At 41.0% G+C, this 24,704-nt stretch overlaps 1 protein-coding gene across 1 annotated transcript in view; it reads left to right on the top strand.

Annotated features, from left to right (window-relative positions):
* The first annotated feature begins 12,664 nt into the window (after positions 1–12,664).
* Positions 12,665–24,704, top strand: part of Naip5 (NLR family, apoptosis inhibitory protein 5) — a 53,023-nt gene continuing 40,983 nt past the window's right edge. Inside the window, exons 1-2 of the mRNA XM_226743.9 lie at positions 12,665–12,849; positions 18,694–18,735. The gene's annotated coding sequence lies outside the window, so the exon portion shown is untranslated. The remainder of the gene's footprint in view (positions 12,850–18,693; positions 18,736–24,704) is intronic.

Here is a 24,704-nt window from a genome sequence, read left to right as displayed (position 1 = left end):
TGTTAGTAACTTACAAGTTATGCTTCTAGCACAGTTAGAATGTTTCCTTTTGAAAAGAGCCGGTCTGTGATGACACACACCTTAAATCCCAGCCCTTGGGAGGCAGAGGCAAGTGAACCTCTGTGAGTTCTAGGACAGCCTGGTCTACAGAGTGAGTTCCAGGACAGTCAAGGCTATAGAGAAATGTCTCAAAAACCAAAACTAGGGGCTGGAGGGATGGCTTAGAGGTTGAGATCACTGACTGCTCTTCCAGAGGTTCTGAGTTCAGTTCCCAACAACCACATGGTGGCTTATAACCATCTGTAATGGGATCTAGTGCCCCTTTTTGGTGTGTCTGAAGACAGCAACAATATACTCACATAAAGTAAATAAATAAACCTTAAAACAAAACAAAAACCCCAAACCAACCAACCAAACAAGCAAAAAACAGTCACCAGAATGTATTATTAGAGACTGTGATTGCTAGTTTTTTAATTTTAATTTTTCCTTATTCCTTTTATATCTCTGACCCAAGTTTCCTCTCCTTTCTCTCCTCCCAGGCCCTCCCCCATGTTCCCTCTGCCCCATCCCAATCCATACCAACTCCATTTATATTCAGAACAGGACAGGATTCCCATGTATATATCAACCAAACATGGCATTTCAAGTTGCAGTAAGACTAGGTACCTCCAATTGTCACCTAGCTGAAATCTAGCATCACCTCAGGAGAGAGCCTCAGTTGAGGAATTAACTAGATTAGGTTGCCTTGTGGTCAGGTAGAGATGTGGAATCGTCGGAGCTGTTCTCTGGCATGGAGTTCTGAATGAGCTAGATGATCATACGCAGCAGGCCAGCAGGCAGCATGGGTGCCTTTATTTCTCTCTGCCCCTGACCATGGGTGTGGTATGACTGGCTGTCTCACGCTTAGCTTACTGCCTAGTGACTTCCTTGCTGTTAAGGACTAGAATCTTAACTAAATTCTTCCCCCCTTTATTTTGCCTTCTGTTGGAACATCTTATCACAACAACAGAAATGAAATCAGAACAAAGACTTAATTAAACTCATTGTCTGAGAGAAGGGATAGTCTCAGTTTTGGATTTCATTTCCATGTTTGATAAGGTTAAGATGAATATTGTTTGTTTGAAAAGGAATTTATTTTTTCGCAGTCATTGAGAAAAATATTAGTCTTGTTTAAAGATTAGAGAAGTGGAAGCTGGGTGTGTTTCTTAGCATAAGAGTGCATGTTTAGTGTGTGTAAGAGCCTAGTGCCCATCCCTAGCACTGAAGAGACAGACAGAGACAGAGACAGAGAGAGACACACACACAGAGAAACACCCAGAGGAGACACAGGGAAAGAGACAGAGAGAATGGTAATAAAACTTGGGTCTTTAATTTCCTATTTCTTTTTTGTAACTTCACAACATATTGATTTGGTGTCCTTTCACTAAATGTGCACTTTCTTGGGGGAAGGGGTCAACTATTAGGGACCAGAGCCTTACTTATGTCAAATGTGCACATTCCACTTCCTTTCCTCTAGTGCTGTAGTTTAAACACAGACTCCTGCGTGCTAGACAAGCACTGTATCCTGAGTTAGCCCTAAGCCCTTCATATTCTTGTTATTCAGTCTGACAATTTTCATGTTTTAATTAAAGCATAGTAAATTAGTCCATTTATACTTAATATGTAAATTAAATTAATATGAGGTACAATAAATATATTTAGTACCCTTATATTCAAGTGTTTGTATAACCACTGATACTTGGGGTGTCAAAATATGCACAGTTGTGGTATTGGTTTAAACCATTGCATCTTCTGAATTTTATTTTAAAACTTTCTAAATTTTTCCTGACTAGTTAGAAACTTGTATGTTGCTTTTATTCTTTTAGTGGATGTATTAGTCAGGGTTCTTTAGAGTCCCAGAAATTATAGGTAGTCTCTATATAGTAAGGGAATTTGTTGATGACTTACAGTCTGTAGTCCAACTCCCCAACAATGGTCAGCAGCAGCTATGAATGGAAGTTCAAGGGTCTATACATTGTTCAGTCCCATAAGGTAAGCAGGAGAAGAAGACAGAATCTTAGTAGGTCTCCAGCAGCAGGTGTGTCCCAGATTAAAGGTGCGTACTACCACACCTGGATCTGGGGCTTGGTTTGTCCCAGATGACCTTGAACTCAGAGATCTGTTTGCCTAAGTCTCATGGGATTCATAGCCACTATGCCTCAAGATCTCCATGCCAAGATTCAGGTCAGAAACTTGTAACTCTGAGCCTCAAGATTAGGATCATAGGTGAGCCTTCCAATTCTGGATTGTAATCCATTACAGATATAGTCAAGTTGACAAACCAGGAATGGCCACTACAGTGGAATTTCTAAACTTGAGTTCCCTAGAAAATAGCATAAGACAAAGATAAAGTATTGCTACTTTATTTGAGAGATGCCAATCTGGGGACCGATGGTGAGGAAGAACAGGGAAAATGCTAGGGAAATACTGTGTGGTATAATACAGTGTGTTAGCATGGTGGTCAGGCTTCATGACAAGCTGTGAGTAGATGCAGGCGCCTCCCAGCAAGAGTGCCTGCTTGGAGTGTACAGTTATAAAAAGGGCCACAAAGGAATACCTCTGAGAGAGAGGGAGAGAAAAAGTAATTGTCTGTCTGTCTGCCTGCCTGTCTGCCTGCCTGCCTATTGTGTGTGGAGGTGGAGGTGGTGCATGCTTGCCTTCCCTTGCATGTTGGAGGTCAGAAAACAACTAACAGTTGTTTACAGCTAACGGTTCTCAGCCTCCACCATGTGGTTCAAGGGGTGGAACTCAGGTTGTCAGGTTTGGTAGCAAGCTGCTTTATCTGCTGAGCCATGTGCCGATGAGAGCTATCACACCCCGTTGTTTGTGATGCTGGGAATGAGACCCAAGAGTGTGTTCTCGTGAGGTAAGCACTCTCTCATGTGACCTACATGCCTGGTTCTCGTTTTAATAGTGTGGCATTGTATACAGCTCTGAAAAAGGTGCAGTGACAATTCAGGACAGGTAGGCTTGGTGACTTCAGTTTGGACTCCTGCCAGCCAAGGAAGCTGAGCAAGGGCAGCCGTGCTGGAGTAGAAGGTAAGCATCAACTCTGGAAAGAAAGGATTCAAGGGGATCTGAGAAGGCATCAGGAGTTTGCTTTCTGATCATCATAACCTAAGTTGAACCTAAAGTTATGTTCCTTACTCCTCCCTCAGACAATAAAAGGATCAAAATAACCTTAATTCATTTGACTCCCTCCTCAAATATAATTGTTATCTATTTCATTTTTCTTCTGTCTCACAAGACATTAATATGTCTTAATCACTTACTGTTTATTAAGATGCAATATATTTACCACTTTCTTCTATTCCTTCTTTCAGGTTCATTTAAGATTTCTCTTTTTACTTTAATCTTAGTAACATTCAATATATATATACTATATATTTGAGTGAGTAAAAATAATCAAAAGAAATACTGGGAACTAGTAGAAATCATTAAGTCCAAATACAAGATCAACAGAGTTATAGATCTTGAAGTAGATTGATTGATAAAAATGAGACCAAATTACTAACATCCAGAGTAAGACGAGGGCTGATGAAATGGCATAGAGGCAAGTGCCACTAGGCCCAGTGACCTGAGTTCAGTCTGGGGCTCACAAGGCAGGAGGGAAGTGATTGCTGCAAGTCGTCCTCTGGCATCCACACGTGCTGTAGGAAAAAGGTAAATAAAAGATGACCTAGGTAAGATGGTGAACTGCAATTACAGCACTTGGGAAGCTGAGACAAGAGTGTTACCTCAAGTTCAAGGTCATTGAGTTAAGGTAAGATCTTGTGCCAACAAACACAAAACAAAACAGGAAATGAGAGATACAATTCTATAATTTTACATATTTATTCCCCAGAGAAATATTCATCTCCTAAGACACTATAGTGATTCATGCCTTTAATTCTAGCACTTGGGGGCAGAGGCAGGCCTGATCTACATAGTTCCAGCACAGCCAGGGTTATGTAGAAAGACTGAAAAAAAGAAAGCATTTCCTCATTTTCCTAGTTCCCATCTCTTTTTCCTAGTTCTCAGGTTCTGGCACAATCCTTTTTAGTTGTGTAAATTCTTTGACCTCAGCATCCCTTTCCCATTATTTTAAAGAGACACAGTACAGGCTGGGCGTGATGGCACACTTCTTTAGTCCTAACAGTAGGGAGGCAGAGGCAGGGACAGTGGATCTCTTAGTTTGAGGCCAGCCTGGTCTATATAACAAGTCTTAAGACAACTAGAACTACTACATACAAGATCTGTTTCAAGATAGGGAAAACAACAGGGAAGGAGAGTCAGTTTTCCTTAAGAGTATGGAGTGTGGCCACTGTTAGGCTGGCCACATTCCATTGGATGCCATCAAGAATATATGGGGAGTACAAATTAGACTTGATGAATTTTTTTTAAGATTTATTTATTTTATTCTGTGAGTACACTGAAGCTGTCTTCAAACACAACAGAGGAGGGCATCAGATTCCATTACAGATGGTTGTGAGCCACCATGTGGTTGTTGGGAATTGAATTGAGGACCTCTGGAAGAGCAGCCAGTACTCTTATCTGCTGAGCCATCTCTCCAGCCCAGTGAATTATTTGAAAAAAAAAAAAAAGAAAAAGAAAAGGCCACAAAGTTGAGGGCTAAGGGTGTCAGAATGGATCTGGGAGGAGTATGTGGAGAATATGCCCAGATTGCATTGTATGAAAATTTCAAAGAATTAATGTTTTTCAGAGACAAAGCATTCGTGGAAACAAAAATAAGCAGGGCTTAAGCTATTCACAAAAAAGAACAGTTATCATTTTACAGGATTATGACACAACTTCCTTATTATACCCATGTTCAGGTCCATCTTTGTAATGGTTAGAAAGATCATACCATGAAGCAGCTTCCTGAATGCGGAGAAAGAAGGGCGCTACCAGTCATTTGGGAAATATGTTAGTGGAATCTCCAGACCATCAGTAAGTTACAGAGTTTAGGAGAAAGATAGGACGTTTGAGTTCCTAGGCCTATATGAGGAAACCAAGGGGCACAGGGATAGTTCACCTTCTGGGGAGTACTCTTAATAGTTCTTGTGGGTTCAGATCTGCACGACAGAGGATTCATTTGGGTAAGTCTTCTCTGGGGAGGGGTTATTACTAGATGGACTATGGACTCCGTTTACCTGTGTAAATTGCTGGTTGAGTCACTCCTCACAGCAAGGTCCTAGAAACAATACACCTCATTTGTCATTTATAAATTTACTCAACAGACCTTACACATCAAGAGTTGAAGCATTAGGGATACACATAATGAAAAGAAGACAGTGTAAGTGACGACGGGAGACCCGTAAAGGTGCTCATGTGAAAGTGCTAACAGTATGCCAAGTGTTAACAGCAATGGAAGGGAGGAGCTATGCTGACTCTGGCCCAGGTTAGTACAGTGGAAAATTCTTGAAAGTATTGGTCACATCTAAAGGAGACTTGTTTCCAAGAAGCTGATACCTGCTTGTGTCTTTTTGAATTTTATTCATAGGCATTTGCTCAAAAATTAAGAGTAAAGTGTTTAAAATGAGGAAAACTATGGGTTAGCTCCAGGCTGTTCCTTTCCACATCCCCCTGCCCTATTCTGGGAATGTAGTTCCTCTATTGCTATACATTTTACAAACTGATTTATCTGATGAGTCAGGGTCTCCATATATTGCCCAGATTGCTCTGTAACTCCTGGATATAAGTAATTGCCTTGCCTTGTTCTGAGTAGCTGGGGTTATATATATATTTACCACTGAGCTTGACCTGGTAATCTTAATCAATCCCCCTCTCCCTCTCTCTGCTTCTCCCTCCCTCCCTCTCACTCCCCCCCCTCTCAGGGACTTTTATTGGCTTGGCAATCATTAATGAGGTTAGAATGGCTGAACAGTGATTCTAGTAATTCTCCTGGCTTCCCCAAACTAGGATTTTGGCTGTATGCATCACACACAGTGTTTTTATGTGGGTTTTAGGACATGAACTGAGGTCCTCATGTACACACACACACACACACACACACACACACACACACACGATGTTCAAATGAAGTCACACTAAAAATGTAAATATCTGACAAAGTACTGATATATTTTAAATATAGGAAAATTATTGTCTCAATAATAAAAAGGTAAACTAATTTTAAAGTGAGTAAAATGGGTCTGGTAGTCCTGGATGTGGCGCATTACTGGTATAGGATGGCTGTGCAGGTAAGTTAGCTGCAGCAATGGAGGTACCCCCTTCACTGAAGCAGGAGTTCTTACCCCTTCCTTCTCTGCTTCCCTTTAGTGCACCACGATTGATCAGCTAGCTGAAAACAAACTGCTGAATTGAAGATGTTTTTTCTTTATTGGATGAAGATGGAGATGGCTATGAGAACATGACAGCAAAGGAATTTGGCCCTCCCATATGGTCACTGGCAATACTCAAATTTCAGGATATGACCAATGAACTGGTCACCATTGACATACCAGAATTTTTACTTTGATGGAAAGAAAAAATAAAAGAAAACAAAAAAGGTGGAAGAAGAGGAGGAAGAGGAGGAGGAGGAGAAAGAAGAAGAAAGAAGAAAGGCTGTACCATACATGTTTTCTGCTTCAGTTCTTGCCTCTATGCTTTGAGTTCTTGCCTTGGTGCCCCTCAGTGATTGACTGTTAGGTGTGAGCCAAAAGAACTCTGCTTTTCCTGAGCTAGTTATAGTTAGGTTTTTATCATAGGAACAGAAAACAAACTAGGGCAGTGTGCATTTGAAAATGTTTTCATCTTGAAAGTGGTGTCAAAAAACATTAAAACTTGAGGTGAGACAGGGTCTCTGGCTAGGGATCATACAATTCAGGATGGAACTAGGGCTCTGGCTCCATTGGTTTATTTTAGGACTTTAGCGATCCCAGAGTTTACCTCAGTTCCTGGTCTTTGGCTCCAGTGGTCCCAGAGATCACCTTGGGATCTGGCCTTTGATCTGAGCATTTACCTTAGGACTCAAATTTTGTCTACAGTGGTCTCAGAGTCTATCTTAGAAAAGTACCTGCAGCTCCAGGGATCCCAGATGTCAGTACAACAAATGTTTTGGTTTTAGTAATTCCTAAGTTTATCTTCAAGCCAGAAATTTGGCTATAGCAGCTCTAGAGTTCACCACGAGATAGGAATTTTGGCTATAGAGGTCTCAGCATTGACCATTGTGCAAAGGCTTTGGCTCTAAAGCTCTTAGAGATCACACAAGACTGAAGTTCTGACTCTTCTTCCCAGTCAGAATTCAGGGTGAAACTGGCATTTTGCCTCTAGCCCCTAGCAGATTCACAGAGTTCAGCATGCCACTGGGGTTTTTATTCCATGTGGCCACTTTGGTAATAAGTGTGTGGTGATCCTGTCGTTACCCTGTCTCATCTAGGTCACCTCAGTAAAGCCAGTTTGGAGTCAACACCAAGCTTTACCAGTCTCCATAGCTGAGATTTGTGAAGACTCCCAGAAAAAGACACCTAGAGAGTTGGAAGAGACTCGAAAACTCTAAGTCCAATCAACACATACACAAAACACAAAAAGAAAAATAAAAAATGGCAAAATGACCCATCACATCACTCATTCCAAACTTTTATAATGGAAGCTAAAGTCAGTGAGATAGATGACATGTCTGAGAAAGAATTCATGATCATAAAGAAGTCTCAAGGAGATAGATGAGTTAAGAACATCTATCCAAAATTTACACAAGGGAGTCTCTAGGGAGAATGAAAATTTAATAAATTGGAGAAGAAAGTCCAAAATATAAAGAGAAAACTTAGCAAAGGAATCAAAACATTAAAAATCAAATAGAAATACTAAAAGTGAAAGAAATGCCAATTAAAAACCACATCAGGAAGTATCACCAACAGACAAGACCGTGCAGAAGAGCAAACAAGGAATGAGAATACAAAGAGGAGACAGCTATACAAACAGACATATATAAGGAGAGAATTAAGCATGAACAATATTTCCATGAAGTCTGAGATTCATTTAGGAGGGCATGGTGTAGAAGGAGCAGAGATAAACTCAAAATGAATAGATAATGTTTAATGAAATTATAATAGAAGTGTCTGAAACCCAGAGAAAGAAGTAGACATCCAAACACAACAGGCATTCAGAATACTGAGTCAATATGGCTAGTGAAGAAACTCCCCTCACTTCATAGTCAAGATGTCAGAAATACAAAGTAAGGAAACACTATTAGCATGGAATGAGGAATACATCAACTCATCTTACCAAAGCAAGGATGTCTGCACCCAGAAGAGCATGAACTGTTAACTCTGAAGCTCTGAGAACAAGTAACCCTGAACCAAGAGTGATCTATCCAGAAAAGTTAACCTTCACGACTGATGAAGAATAAGAGTTTTAAGGACATACAAATGGATGCTATTTATGACAGTCAAACCAACATTGCAGGATGTTAAAGCAATACTACAGAGCACTGGTTCTCAGCCTTCCTGGTGTGGGACCTTTTAATATAGTTCCTCATGTTGTGGTGACCAACAACCATAAAATTATTTTATTGCTATTTCATGACTGTAACTTTGCTACTGAATTATGTAAACATTTGATATGCAGGGGGGTATCAGATATGTGGCCCCTATGAAAGGGTCATTCAGCCACCAAAGAGGTTATGAGCCACTGGTTGAGAACTGCTACTACAGAGGAAGAAGAAGAAAGACAGTTTCTATGACAGCACATGAAAGTATATGCTCTATGAAAGAAACAGATTAACAGAAACAGCATGGGAAAGAATCAAACATGTCCAACATAGCAAAACAAGTTCCCAAAACTAATAAGGGAGAAAAAAAGAGACAGCTGTAATCGAGCAAACTAAAACGTTACAAATTCAGAGGAAATAGCAAACTCTTTTCAATAATAACTTTACATGAAAATGGACAATCAATGCTGGCACATACCTTTAATCCCAGCATTAAAGAGGAAAAGCAGGTGGGTTTCTGTAAGTTCTGGTCAACAGAGTGAGTTCTAGAACTGGCAGGGCTACACAGAAAACATGGTCTCAAAAAACAAAACAAACAAAACAAAAAAAAAAAGGAAAATACAGGAAACAAAACAGAACCATGTCCAATTATAATTGCTGGAATTTAAAAATGCTATCATAATCCAGGACTGGTGATACTGGCCTGCTAGACCATAATGCCACCATCATTTGGGTGGTGGAGGCAAGAGGATCAGAAGTTCAAGAAAAGCCTGAGCTCTGTAGCCAGCGCAAGGCCAGTTAGGTTAACAGTGTGAGACCATGTCTCAAAAACAAACAACAATAGTTATCTGATAATATATACATCAGAAACTGAATGCGATGGTGCACACTATATAATGTCAGCTACTCAAGAATCTGAGATAGGAGGATGGCCATTTTGAGGTCTGCATTGGGTACATAACTAATGCAAAGCCACTGTGAGAAATACAGGGATGGAGGGGAGATGGAGGAGGAGGAGAAGGAGGAGGAACAATATAATATAGTAGGGATGTAGCTCAGTGGTGGAGCACTTACCTGGCACACATAGGGTTTGAGTTCAATCCTGGTAGCAAACCTACCCACCCCCACACAAAATCAAGGTAAACCCAGAAATTAGCACAATACTGAGAATATATGAGGAGAAAGAAGATAAATTATCATTTTCCCCTAGAATGAGGATACTAGAGGAAAAGAGTAAAAACAGGAATAACATGAGAAATAAATTATAGAAAATTATTTCTCAGGGTTGATGAAAGAGCCAAGTGTATATGAATTGAAAAGGGCCATTGGAATATAGTGTAATATATATGTGTATGTGTGTGTGTATGTGTGTATATATATATACATATGTATATATAATTTATAATATTAGGAATGAAAGAAAGATTCTTAAAAAAAGCACCATACAGATATAATAGTGGTAGCCAATACTTGTAATCCTTATACTTAAGATCAGAGGGTTGTTATGAGTAGGGCCCAACCTGGGCTACATCATAATATTAGGCCAGACTAGGCTATAATGTGAGACTGTTAAAAAACCAACACCCACCCCCAAACCCTAACCAAACAGAAAGAAACCTCAGAAGGTATCACTCTCAAAGGCATAGACTTTCAGTAGCAAATACTTATTAAATATATCCTTGTACTGCTTGGGTGCTTTTTTTTTATCTTTTAATTTTAATTTTTATTTATTTTTTTGGTCAGGTTGACATAAGTTAGATCTATCTGAAAGAAGGAAACTCAGGAGAAGATGCCTCCATCAGATTGGTATTTATGAGTTTATGATTGATATGGGAGGACCCAGTAATCCAACCCCTGGGCAGGTTGTCTTGGGTTGTATAACAAAGCAGACTAAGCAAGCCATGGAGAGCAAGCCTGTAAGCAGCACTCTTCCATGGTCTTTGCTTCAATTTCTGCCTCCAGTTTCCTGCCTTGACTTCCTGCACTTGCTTCCATTGATTATAGACTGTAACCTGTGAACTGAAATAAAATCCCTCCACTCCATACCATGCTTTGGGTCATGGTGTTTATCAGAGGAACAAAGAGTAAACTACATCTGGTATAGCACTTTCCTCCAACATTAAACTAACCCAGACTAGCAGGTCTTTCTTCAGTGACAGAGTCCTAAGAAGGAGGACCAGGTGATGAAAAAATGAAGACCATAAATAATATCAGAATCAGGAGGTCTTACACAAGTTGAGGCTCATGGAAACTTATTAAGTAGTACAGTATCAGGCCAGACGTTGTGGCATACCCTTTAATTCAAGCACTTGAGAGGCAGAGGCAGTCGGATCTTTGAGATCCAGGCCAGTCTGGTTTACTTAATGAGTTCCAGGAAAGCCAGGGCTATACAGAGATCCTGTCTCAGAACACCACCACCACCACTGCCACCAAAACAAACCAAAGAAGTACAGCATCTCACATATAGTTTATAAGTGAAATGGGACAAAGCAGAAAATAATCATACAATGGGATGAAGTCGACAGGAAAGTAATAAAATGTTAGACAAAGGGAACACAGGATATTTCAAATGCAACACAGACCTACCACAAAGCATCCTTGGCAATGACAATGCCAGTGTCTCTTTGGAAATGCCAAGTTCCCAGGAACTGAATCCTTTACAATTTTAAGGCCTTGGCTCTGCCCCCAGCCTGAATCTTGTCCAATCTGCAAAGACACAGAAGCCAATTTCCTTTGTCTTTTCATCAGGGCCTCTGGGAAATCATCCAGGCTTTCAACAAAAACCTTTCATCTGGAGAGAAGCTCTTTAAGATACAGGGTGTTTGAAAGGAGGCAAAACATTCCATCCTGCAGGAAGAATTGTTAAGTTCAAAAAGTAAACAACTCAAATGCTTCAGGAAGTTCCTGAAACTGACTAGATTCTCTAGGCCTCTCCCTCACTACACATATAAAAGCAGTAAAAACTACCTAATGCACTCTCAAACAAGCTGAGATGAGTTAAACTGACTTGAAGTGGCTCAGACAAATTGAACTACTTAGAAGGTACACTTTCCAGCATGCTGAACTGCCTGCAGGTAGTATGGTATGCTCTCGGTCCTCTAGTTCTAGCGAACTGTCATCTGTGCTGGAATGACTTTTAGTGATTCAACTCCTGAGTCATTTCTGTTCCCATAAATAACTCCTCACCCATCTTCCTGTAAAGTACCACAGTAAAACTCACTGGGTCAAATCAAGTTAGGATTTTTAAGCTTTATTTTTCATTATGTGTATGTGTGTAGTCAGTTTGTGGGTTTGTACAATTGCCCATGGAGGCCAGGGATGTTGAATACCCTGGAGCCGGAGTTACAGGTAATTGTGAGCTGCCTGGTGTGGGAGCTGGAAATTGAATTTCCATCCTCTGCAAGAACAACTCTCCAAGAGCAGTGAGTAGTCATTCTTAACCACTGAACCATCTCTCCAGCCCAAGATCTTTTTCTTATTTTTTTTTAAATACAGGATTTCACTGTATAGCTCTGGCTTGTGGGGATTAAAGGTGGGAACCACCCTTCTGATCCCAAGTAGGACTTTGGTGGTATTCTTTGGTTGATTCCCTATTAGGGGTGAATAGATGCTTGTTTGTGTCTCCCCAAAAATACTGTCACAAAACTTAGGAAAATCCTAAACTGTTCAAACTCAAATACATTTTCTGGGACTTATATCTTCTGGGGTCCTGACTACCCATGTTAATATAATAGAGTCTTAACTAGTAACTTACTTAGCTGTGAAATTTGAATTTTAGTTCCTCAAATACTCTCTTGGTTTCTCGTTGAAGGGCTTCTTTGAGAGCCTATGCTAAAAAAATAATCAACTGGGGAGATAGGCATCCCCAGGATTTACCTAGTTGAAGGAGAGATCTGACCTCTACCACATACCTCCACCATGTGACATGTGTAAACCTCACCACAAGCATAAACACAACACAACATCTTTTTTTAAATAAGAGAAAGTTGAGCCTAAGAGGAGGAGGAAAACTGTGTGTGTGTGTGTGTGTGTGTGTGTGTGTGTGTGTGTGTGTATATGTGTGTGTGTATATATATATATATATATATATATATATATATGAAGTTCCTAGAGAATACTGGTACTTGATTATTGTCAAATGATTGTATAAATAGCCCTTACAGGCAGCTCATGTGTTTGGATACTTGTTGTCCAACTTCCAGTGCTGTTTGAGCAGTTGGTGGAACCTTTAAGAGGCAGAGCCTCATCAAGGAAGTGAGTACTTAGATATAGCCTCATGGGTATTTATAGCCTGGCCCAACTTCTTCCTTTCTTTTCCTCACTGAGGATGCAATGTGACCAGTAGGCTCTGCTCCTTCTACCACAGCTTCCTGCCACGACGGAACTCATCCCTTCAAATTGTAAGTCAGAACAACCCTTTTTCTTGGTATTAAGTTGCTTTTGTCAGGGTATCTTACCCCAGCAAAAGAAACAGCAGCTTGTGTTAAGAAACATGAAGTAATCAAAGCTGCCAGGTCATGGCCAGTTCCTTCTAGAAAAGGGTAGAACAGGAAGCTACAGTTGGGCCATGGTGTCTTTTGATTAAGAGCATGACTTTTGTCATCTTTAAGGAGACTTTAAGGGGAAGACATCACAAGACCACCAAAAATAACTAGTCAAAGAGTTGAGCAGCCCTGTTCCTGTTGTGCTTCATCCTGGGGGATTTAATACACTAGCGACAAAGAGTTGTCTTGAAAAAATATTATTAGTATTGTTAAATGTGATCATTTCTACATGATTGTCAGATGTGTCTTTAAATCAAAAGGTATACTTTACTTTAAAGGTATTCAGTTTGCACAGAATTCCAACACTCAGGAGAATGAGGCAAGATGGTGTCAACACTGAGGTCATTTTGGGCTTATAGCAGGACCATGTCCCTAAAGCAAAATAAAAACAAATGGAACAAGTTTCATTTCAGTACGCTGTAATTTTTGTAGAGATATGGGTAGAAGACAAATTGCACACTGGATGAAAAAGATCAAGGTAGAGTGTTTAAGACATGATATTAAGAGGATCTGTTCCACTCTAGCTACAGGTATGCACTGAATACTCCTGTGGGGTAATTGAAATGCTGAAAAGGCAGACAAGGAACTGAGGATTGGTCATATGCAGAAAGTGAGGTTCATAAGGTTCCCTTTGGTTTAAGTAATGATTTACTTTTCAGAAGTTCTCTAAGTGGATGACCTCTAATGTGAGCCAGATGTTGCGGAATAGAGAGAGGTTGTTGTAGACTGCCTTGGTCCTTTGCTCCAAATTTTGTTGGATGATGACCTAAAGAACAATGTCATCCTTTAGGAAGGAAACAATGAGGATGAAAAGATTTCAGGTCTAGTAAACTAGATGTACATGTTCAGGGGAATGATTGGAAATGACATCCCAAAAGGAGGAAATAAATGGAATTACTTCTGAAATTTCAAATGATAAGATAATTAATGCCAATAGGGTCAGTTCCACCAACTCCTCAAAGCGTGAAAGCACCAGAGCAAATCTCTAATTTATTATAGCCTTGTCTTCTGATGACACAAAGGCAGAACTTGCAGTTTCTTTAAAGCAATTCTTATGGTTGCGCATGGTGGAAAGCACCCATTATCCCAGCGGTCAGGAAGTGGAGGCAGAAGTATTGTGGATGACATGGTCAGTTTCTGCCTCAAATGTACACATCAAAGAAACAATCAGAAACTCAACTAGGTAGTTCTTCTCTTAGTGCCATGCCTGGTGCTATCACATTTGAAGTGTACTAAGAAACCTCTTTTCTTTCTAAATTGAGTAACTGAGCACTGAATGTGATGTGTTGAAGCCCTTGGGTGTGCAGAGAGGACCCAAGGGCATTTGTAATGGTCTGAGTAAAATAGTCTGAAGGTAGTGAGGAAACTTTACTGGTGTGACAAGTCCATGGTACATAATGTATTGTCATAAATAAGCCTGATAGTGAGAAGTGAAGGGAATGAAATGTTAATTTGTGTGTATGAAAATGCACTTAGAGATTTTAGCGGGAAAAACTTCCACACTTGAACATTAATATGTGTACCACTCTCATTGATAAAACTCTAAAACATTATAATCAGATTAAATGCCTGATAAGTATGATTGGATAAATAAAGTATGACATATACAGAAATAAAACTTTAACAAGGGAGTGCTAAGTACAGATACGTGTCATGTGGTGTATGAATCATGCAAACGTTATGCTAAGTGGATGTAACCAAATAGAAGGGCTATATATTACAGTCTAGTTTTGTGAAATCTCCAGAATATGTAAATTTAACAAGGTGGAGTAAATCAATCGCTCTGTCCTCTCTGACTGAGGATGTGATATGACCTGCTACCTTGAGATTCTGGCACTGTGATTTTCATGCCATGATGACTATATCCTACAAGTGTTGTCTCCTGCCTGGAGAGTTTACATTCTGTGATGGGGAAGAGTTAAAAGTCAGGCCAGTCTGGCCAGCTAAGGCTTCTCTGAGATATAACCTGTAAAGAATCTTTCTCTTTCCTTTTTGTAAAAAAAAGATTTATTTGTTTTATGTATGTGAGTAAACTAGCTGCCTTCAGTCATTACAGATGGTTGTGAGCACCACGAGGTCCCAATTGAACTCAGGACCTCTGGAAGAGCAGCAGTGCTAACTACTAACCCATCTCTCCAGTCCCCAGGATCTTTTTCTCAGGATAGTTCTTGTTAAAAATACTGCTTTACGGGGGCTGGAGAGATGGCTCAGAGGTTAAGAGCACTGACTGCTCTTCCAGAGGTCCTGAGTTCAAATCCCAGCAACCACATGGTGGCTCACAACCATCTGTAATGGGATCTGATGCCGTCTTCTGGTGTGTCTGAAGACAGCTACAGTGTACTCATATACATAAAATAAATAATTCTTAAAAAATACTGTTTTACTTATTATTTGAGAGTCTCAAGTATCTTTCTTTTTAAATAAAAAAGACATATCTTTTCATGATACATATAATATATCTTTTAAAATGTTTTCAAAAACGTATTGACTGCATATGTTCTTTGTGTGCTAAAATCTTTTAGCTATTTTATTTACAAAGCCTTTAAAATTTATTTTATATATTTTATATAATTCAATATATTCTTTGAGATTTCATACATGCATATAATATATCTTAGTCACACACCTCCCTTAGCTCTGTTCACACATCCCATATAGGTCCTTTCCCATATTTATGCCCCTCCCTTTCTTTTTTCATAATCAATTGAATTGAACTATTGCTGTCTGTCTGGGTATGGGGCCATCCTCTGTGTCATAGGGACCTATGACTGGCTACACCCCTGGAGGAAAACACCTGCCTCTCTTCCATAGTATCCTTTTTTTTTTTTTTTTTTGGTTCTTTTTTTCGGAGCTGGGGACCGAACCCAGGGCTTTGCGCTTCCTAGGTAAGCGCTCTACCACTGAGCTAAATCCCCAGCCCCTTCCATAGTATCCTTGAACTGCCAATAAGTTATTCAATTGGGATGGGACCTTATGAGCCCTTCCCCTGTCTATGCTAGAATGCCGATTGCCCTAAGGTTATGAGGTTTGTGCAACTAACCACAGCTGCTATTGGGTTCATGAGTTCAAAGTCCACACCATATCTAGAAAACCACCTTTTACAGCATTCTTCCTCATTCTCGCTCTTATTTTTTTTTCTGCCCTCTGATCCATGATGTTTCCTAAGCCTCATGGAGTGAGGTTGATATAGATGTCTCATTTGGGGCTGAGCATTCAAGAGTTACTTGTTCTGAACACTTTGACCAAGTAGGAATCCATACATTGACCTCTGCCCACTGCAGAAGGAACTTCTTTGACCACGACTGAGAGCTACAGTAATCTATGGGAATAAACACTAATATTCAGACAGAAGTTTGACAACATGACCATAGAGCAAAACATTAGTAATAGTTTGCTGCTCTGGTTGGCTTTGGAGGTCAGCTTGACACTGATTATAATTATCTAAGATGACAATCTCAATTGAGGAAATTCAAGGATCATGTTGCTCTGTAGAGATGCCTGTGGGATATTATCGATTGTTAATTAGTGTAGCAGGGCCGAGCCCGTTGCGGGCAGTTCCATCCCTAAGTGGGTGGCCATTAGTTATATAAGCAGGCTAGCTGAGTGTTAGCTGGTCTGTAGCAGTCTTCATAGCCAATGCTGTACTTCTTTGACTGTGAAGGGAGTTTCCTGGTTGGAGGTAATGCTGTGTGGAATAACAGGTAGACCTGTCTTCAGGTTCCTGCCTTGACTGACTTTAGTGATGGACTATGACCTGGACTTGTAAGCTAAAGGAAATCTTTTCTTTTCTGAGTATTTTTTGACTTTTGGTCATAGTATTTATCACAACTTCATCTGAAGAAAAGTAATTAGAGCAGTTGCCCCATATGGACTATGACCTCCCAGCTATGGACATTTAAAAAAAAAACATATGTTTACACAGGATGTTGCTCTGCAGCCATGGGTGTCTTGGAACTTTCAATGTAGACTACCCTTACCTAAAACTCACAGAAATCTCCTGCTTCTGCCTTCTGTGTGCTGGGATTAACTCCTTGTGTCACCATACCCAGTTTAACCAAAGGATTTTAGCCTGGTTTACAGTAGCAGGCATGAATTTCTCCCATGTGGAACAGCCCTCAAGTTTAATCAGAAAGTCATTCCCTCATGCCTCTATGTCACCACTGCGTCTCTCACTAGAAACATTTAGAACTACTTAAGCCTACTTAAGTATTTAATTTAAAACAATAGACCAACTTTCCCAATGCTGTGAAACTTTAATACAGTTTCTCATGGTGTTGTGAACCCCAACTATAAATTACGTTTGCTATAACTTTACAACTGTAGATTTGCTACTATATGAATTTTAATATAAATATCAGTGTTTTTGATGGACTTACACAACCCCTGTGAAAGGGTCATTTGATCCTACATGTTGAGAACCACTGATCTATAGGGTAATGTCAAGAGATTCAGACTTCATTGAAGAAATAGTCTATTGTATAGCCAAGATGAATTATTTAAAAATCTCTTACTGTCTGTGATAAAAATTGATGATACAGGAAGTTAATTATAGATGATAGTGGATCTAATGGATTAAAACCTTCTGATTGTTTCATCCTCAATTGAGGGGTTTTTAAGAATGCATTGAGTTTGATTGGCCAGATGGCTCAGCAAGTAAAGGTCCAAGTCTGTAAGTCTGATAACCTGCGTATGATCCCTGGGATACACTTGGTAGAAAGAGAGACCTGACTCACAAAAGCTTTCTTCTGACTTTAAGACAGTTGCCATGCATGTGTATGCTCTCTCTCTCTCGCTCTCTCTCTCTCTCTCTCTCTCTCTCTCTCTCTCTCTCTCTCAATGTAGTAAAGAGAATGCATCAATTATCTAGCATTTGGGAGACTGAGGCAGGAGCATAACCATAAGTCCAAGGCTAACCAAGACTACATAGCTGTCCTGGAACTTGATTTGTAGCCAAGGATGGCCTTGCACTCAGAAGTCCGCTTGCCTCTGCTCCTGAGTGATGGGACTGAGGGTGATTGCCACCACACCTTGCTGTTCCAGAGGATATTTCAATCCTCTTGCCTAGTGTTGCAAACTGTTGATGGGAAGGTTCAATTTGATTCAACTGAGAAGCACTGTTCCATTGCATGAATGAAGTAACTCAGAGTTCCAGTGGATCAGGTCACCACTAGGAGGGGTGCATTAGCTGAAGAAAACAAGACTTAGCAAGTGGTAAAAATCTTAGGATTTGGGTTACTCTTAAAAGCCCAACTTATAGAATTAATTTACTGGATGCCAGGTGAAGATAAAATGGATCAAAAAACTGGCTCGTTTCCTTGATTCCTGGAGAAATCACGTATTATGCTTGATATTTTTTGCATACCTGTGTTTTCAAAGTCACTGGGGTTGGATTGGCTGAGTGTTTGTAGAGGAGTTAAATTTATGTGTGGCTTTGAACGATGGCACACTCTTGGAGAGCTTTACGTAGTCACTGCCCACTGGGTTCTGGTGGAACCACATAGCCTGTTTCAGCTACTTGTGGCCACTACTGGAGCCTCTCCTCACAGCTCATGCCTGTCACCCCAGATGGCCACTGGGATGCTGGGCTAGGAAGCCATGGAGACGCCTTTTCCCTTGGGAAATCAGGTCTTGGTTTGTAAGCAGACTTTACTTCCTGTTCCAGAGAGACACAATGTTCTGATAAGTGAAATCTCATTGCAGGAAACCACCTGAGGAAGAAGCAGGAGCCTGACTGAACTGAAGGTAAAACGACCTCAGGTGATCATTAGCCAGAGCCAATGCCTAACAGACATCAGAATCCTTAGCCGGATGTCTGTGGTTGGCTGGGCAATCTTATTTCAGGAATAAGGAAATTAAACTTGGGGAAAGGTTTTGTTTGTAGCATGTTGAACCCATCTTTGTAAAGAGAAAAGTGGCAGTGGCATTAATGCGCTACCACAGGGGAGTAGCCATTGAGAAGTGTTAATAAATTAAACCACAACAGTAGCCAAACAAACACAACAACATACAAGAAACCCGAAAGCAGTGTGGGTAAAAGATTGTCCCGCAAGCCTGAAGTCAATCCCTGGATTCCACTGTAGAGGTAGGAAAATGCCAGCTTCCGAAAGTTATTCCTTGACCTCCACAGGACCACTGTGGCATGCATGTGCCCACACTCACAAGTCACAAATACTCTATCATACAACACGTTAAGGGGAAACCAAGGCTTTCTTCTTTGGCTTCTAAGTCTGGTTATTAAAAAAAGTTTAGAGGACCAGAAGTAAGCACAAGGATCATTTTATTAGAGTTTTAGAGGAAAAAAAAAACCAATGAGGCAGGCAAGGTGTAAATCATGCAGCTGCCTGAAGGAGAGAAATGGAGAAGAGGAGAGAAGTCATGCTTTTTAGTTAGGACCAAGAACACAGACAAATTCAGCAATAGAGTTCAACAAGCAGCAGCATATGCGTTGGGAGTGGGGATCTTTGGAGTAATGGGAAGTCTAAAGTGTCAAGAACCCACGCTTAGGCTTGTTCACTATCCAAAAAATAAATAGAAAGAAACACACACACACACACACACACACACACACACACACACACACACACACAATGGGTATTTTGTCTGCATATATGTCTGTGCAACCGAGTGCATGTCTGGTGCCCATGGGGTCCAGAAGAGGGCGCTAGATCTCCTGAAACTGGAGTTACAGGTCATTGTGAGCTGGCACATGGGTGCTGGAAATGGAACCCAGGTCCTCTGGAAGAACATCCAGTGTTTGTAGTCATCAAGCCCCCAAAGCTACAGATTTTGAGTTAGAACTTTGAAAATTGGACAGCCTTAGCAGTGCTGCCTGATGGAAGTTCTCTAAGTACCAACACAGTCCTTTGTGGGGATAATTATCCTGCTCATCTTCTTAGCACATCTTCTGGTGAGTCAGACTCCCTGTGGAGTGGTCTCTTGGCTGGGTGATTGACAAGTCTCTTGGATTAGCTCTTAAAGGAGGAGGCAGTAATAAGCATTGTTCTAATCTTTGCAACAGGTCAGAAGGTCTATAAGGGCAGGGAAATGCAAAAGGGAGAACTTAGATTAGGGGGTTAAAAAATACCGTTTACCCAAGCCCTCGCTGCAGTTCTTTCTCTGGCAGCTAAACAATATATAAGGAGAAGTAAGAAAATAGAAACTATTTATTCATGAAAGGAACCCAGAGTCTGCTGTCTCTGCCTACTATTACTTAACTTTCTAGGTCCCTGTAATGCCCATGGCTGTGCTTGCTGTGGTAGCTCAGTGGTGGGGCCCTGGGCTCAATCCTTTACACCCATCCTGGACCATTGACAGAACTAAGGGCTTGGTTAAAGCAAGCCTGTTAGCCCAAATAGAGAACCCGGGCTCAGTCTCTAACATCCAGTACACTGCAGATATATATCTGTTAATGGGACAATGAAACTTTTAACTAAGAGAAGAATAGTTCATAAAGTATATCGTACAGCACCTATAACAGTAATTATGTCCCCAAGTCAGAAGAATAGCCAATAAAGTTCAGAGATTAACAAGAGAAGTAGCAGCTGTTGAAGACTGAAAACCCTTCCTGGCCTGGGCTTCACTCAACCAAAGGAGCATGGTAAAGAAGTGCTAGCTTTGCAAGAGCCCTGGCAGAGGCAGACGCTGGACAGATGCTGTGTGAAATATCATGCAGAGCTGTCCCTTCCTCGCTTAGGCTTGGGTCATGATCCAAGTCTGGCACCATTCTTAACTAATCAGAATCTTTCCTTTATTAAACTGTCTACTTGCCTGTCAGTATCCATGCGCTGCACACAACCTATTTAAAGAGGTCTAAAGACTTGGAAACTCCGGTGGCTGCCTGACAGACTCAAATCCCTGCCTGCATGTGGAGTAGGCCATCTGGAGTTTGTAATTGAGGGTGCAGTGAAACCTCTGAACTGGACCACTCCGTGGGTAGGAAAAAGAAGTTTATTTGAAAAGTTAATCTGTTTGATGATCTCATGGAGGTCCGAGAATAGTGTAGCAGGAAAAGACTTGCCAATCTTATGGGGACAGGGAGCAGAGGTGTGGGTAGGAACAGGCTGGGAGTTGCACGCTGTTTGGGTTAGTAGGAATAGATGTCCTTGTCCCAGGCAGTTGTAGTGAGTTTCCTGGGAAACAGTACTCTGTCTTGGAGATTTCTGGGGAATGCAGAGTTTAAGTTTCCTCAATAACCTTGTGTTTACCTGGCCAGAGTTCTGCTTGAGTTAGGACTTTGTTACTGGTACTGCTGTTTTGGGGGGCCCACTCTGAGCACCTCTGCTTTACAGAACCGAGTAATTTTATCGAATTGTCTCTGCCAGGCGAAGGATTTGGTATATATTTTTCTTTTTCTTTTTTTTTGGCATAAGAAATATGTTTTATTAAGAAATAAGTTCTATAAAGATCCATAAACAATAACAGAAAGGGAACAATATCTGAATATCGTAGAATCATGTTTGGCACATCTGTGTGAGAGAGGGTGGGTGAGACTCTGAGAATTAAGCCAGGTGCCTTCAGCTGAACCAGTTCAGTGCCTGGCACTACACAGCCTCCCTGGACACTTTCTGTCTGCATGACTATGGGGAACGGGCGTTTTGAGATCTAAAGTTAGAAAGGGGCAGAGTCAGAATCCAAGAGCTCTCAGACTTTGACTGGGAGGCTTTGCAAACAACTCCAACAGGGATGTCTTGGGATGTGGAACCAGTGGCCAGAGTAAACAGCAGAGTTAAGACCACACGAATGCTTTGCCAAACGATCAAGGCAAGGTTAGGAGGATCCTCAGACTCAGATGACAGGTGATTGCAAAGGCTAAGTCCTCTGAGCATTCTTTTTGGCTCGGGCTAATCTCACTTGTCTGCTGTCTTCCTCTTTTTCCAAAGCTTTTATGCTATCTCTACAATGGTGTCTCAAAGAGTTATCTCTTTAGAGATGTCTTGATTGCTCTTTTGCCTGTATGATGTCAACTTACATAGAACATATAATATAAAACATCTAGCAAACACCTCAAAATCTCCACATGCAAAACTGGAATCTCTATTCTAACACCTTCCACCTCAAGCCTCTCCCCTGTCTGGAGTCTCCCAGTTTAATAAATAGGATTAATGTCCATGCATTGCTCATCTTATAAGTGCAGGCAGCAACATTACTTCTTTTTCTTTACCTCCTCATACTCCAGTCTGACAGTAAGCCCAGTGAGATGTCTTCAAAATACTTCACATCAGTCCTTCCCAAGCTCATTTCATATGAAATCAATCACCCAGGGAAAAGTTTTTCAAGGCTATGCTGTGTCCTATCCTCACTGATTATGATCTAATTGAATTTTAAGATGTCTCATCTCATGTGCTTGTAGCTGTAGGCAAGTTTGAGGATCATTGACATAGCTTGAGCCACATTGCCATGCCCCTCCATCACTCCTGCTTGGATAACTGCAGTTCCTCTTAAGTGATTGCTGACACATTTTTCTTTCACTCTTTCCCTCCACCATCCATTTTCTGTACAGTTGATAAAGTGACCTATTCCAAATGTGGGTCACGGCAATCAGGAGCCACAGTCCTATGCAGAACACCCCAGGTCTTCATGATTCTATAGATGAAACTTTATTGTTTCTTTTTCACCATTTCTCTTCTATCCTTTTCCATTCCTTTTTTTTTCTTTTCTTTTTTTCGGAGCTGGGGACCGAACCCAGGGCCTTGTGCTTGCTAGGCAAGTACTCTACCACTGAGCTAAATCCCCAACCCCCCTTTTCCATTCCTGCTGTGCTATAACCACACCAGCCTTGTATGTGGGTTCTTTGACATGCCAAGATGATTCCCATCTCAGAGCTTTGGTATCTGTTGTCGATTTTGCAGGAAGTGACTCATACTGTGATCTCCTGATTCTTTTTTATTTTCATCTTTATTAACTTGAGTATTTCTTATTTATATTTCAATTGTTATTCCCCTTCCCGGTTTCTGGGCCAACATCCCCCTAACCCCTCCCCCTCCCCTGGTATATATTTTTCTATGACATGCATGGTAAGTGTACACTCATGTCACAAAAACGGTTCGATTATTAACATTTCGAACTGTTCTTGTTGGTGGAAACCTGTGTCACATTCCTCAGTCTGACGTGGTCTGGATTGGGTGATTCCGGGCAAAGGCTCAAACTGATTTTCAAAAGAGGCCAAATAATTTTATCGGAGCTGAGTGATATTAGATTTAGAGAGGAGACACTGTCAAGATTGACAAGTGGATGTGTCAATGAGAGTACTGAAGCACCTTGACTCTTGTTTGGGGCTTTCAATCATGGGGTTGAAGAAAAGGAGGGAGTTGGTTACTGAAAGACTCTCAGCGAGAATCTTCCCTCAGGAGGGAGATCCTCAAGCCCCAATGACCAGTCCGAGTCCACAGGCTGCAATGTGCAAGAGGATTTTTATTGATCAGGAAACACAGGTATCTGTGGGCGTCCCAGTCAATTCGGAAGACTGGCGCGCCTAGCAGAACCAGGGTAGGCTTTTTATAGTATTTTGGGGAGCAGAAGCAGGCTTACAGAAGCAGATGCATGGTTACAGGGATGTGATTGGTGGAATAAATGAAACATACATGTACATTACCTATTTTGGCTATAATCATAACAATGAGCTAGCAAAAAGTACATGGTGGTCGGGTCTCCCGGGGGGTCAGGGACTGTTTCTTCTTCCCTGCCAGGTGGCCCATGGAGCAATGCCCATATTTTAGTCTAGTTTCTGCATTTTGTTTTCTTTTCGGGGCTATTTTGTCTCAATGCTGGGTCAGCTTGTCCCACAAAGCTTGGGACTCATATGAACTTCTTGAACTTTCTCATAAGGCTTATTTTAGTTTCAGGCCTGTGTATTAAAATTCATCTGTCATTTCTATGGTTGAGGGCCTAGGGATAGGCTTGTATAATCCCTTTTCTGGAAGGGGGTCTTTCATTCCCCCATTTTCTTTTTGTCCTTGAGTGGAATCTTTCACTCATTCATTGAGTCATTTAAGGTACTTCAGTCGGTTGTTGTTCTACTAATTGGTACTGTTGTCTTAACACAAAAGTTTGAATAACTGAAAGCCTATCTTTTATGAACTGTACTAATTTGTTTAGGATGCAGGGTCCAAATAGGAGAATCAGGAGAAGGATTATCAAAGGTCCCATCAAAGTTGATAGCAGGGTAGCAAACCATGGGGATCGATTAAACCACCCTTCAAACCATCCCTGCTGGGACTCAGACATCCTTTGCCTATGTGCTAAACGCTCACGGAGTTTGGCCATATTGTCCTTTACTATCCCAGTATGGTCAGCATAAAAGCAGCATTCTTCCTTTAGAGCAGCGCATAATCCACCTTCTCGGAGGAACATCATATCAAGCCCTCTTCTGTTCTGTAAGACCACCTCTGACAGAGATGTCAAAGACTTTTCTAAAGCACTTATAGATTCTTCGATTGCTTTCAAATCTGCATTCATAGCTGCTTGTAATTGACGGAAGTGGCCTGTCTCTATAAGGGCAGTCGTTCCTGTCCCTATCCCTGCAGCTACTCCTCCAAAGGTAATTCCTCCTATCAACAGGGCTAAAGTTAGAGTGATGGGCTCTCTCTTAATCCGTGGATGTTCCTCAAAATAAGAATACACATACTCAGGCTCATGATAGATGACTTTGGGCCAAATCTCTGTCAGTACACAATAATCAGATGTTTGATTTAAAATAATGGCTGAAATACACG

The sequence above is a fragment of the Rattus norvegicus genome, chromosome 2 (genome assembly GCF_036323735.1).
Source record: "Rattus norvegicus strain BN/NHsdMcwi chromosome 2, GRCr8, whole genome shotgun sequence".
NCBI lineage: Eukaryota > Metazoa > Chordata > Mammalia > Rodentia > Muridae > Rattus > Rattus norvegicus.
The sequence above is the reverse complement of the archived record's forward strand: the minus strand, read 5'-3'. Positions and strand labels throughout refer to the sequence as shown.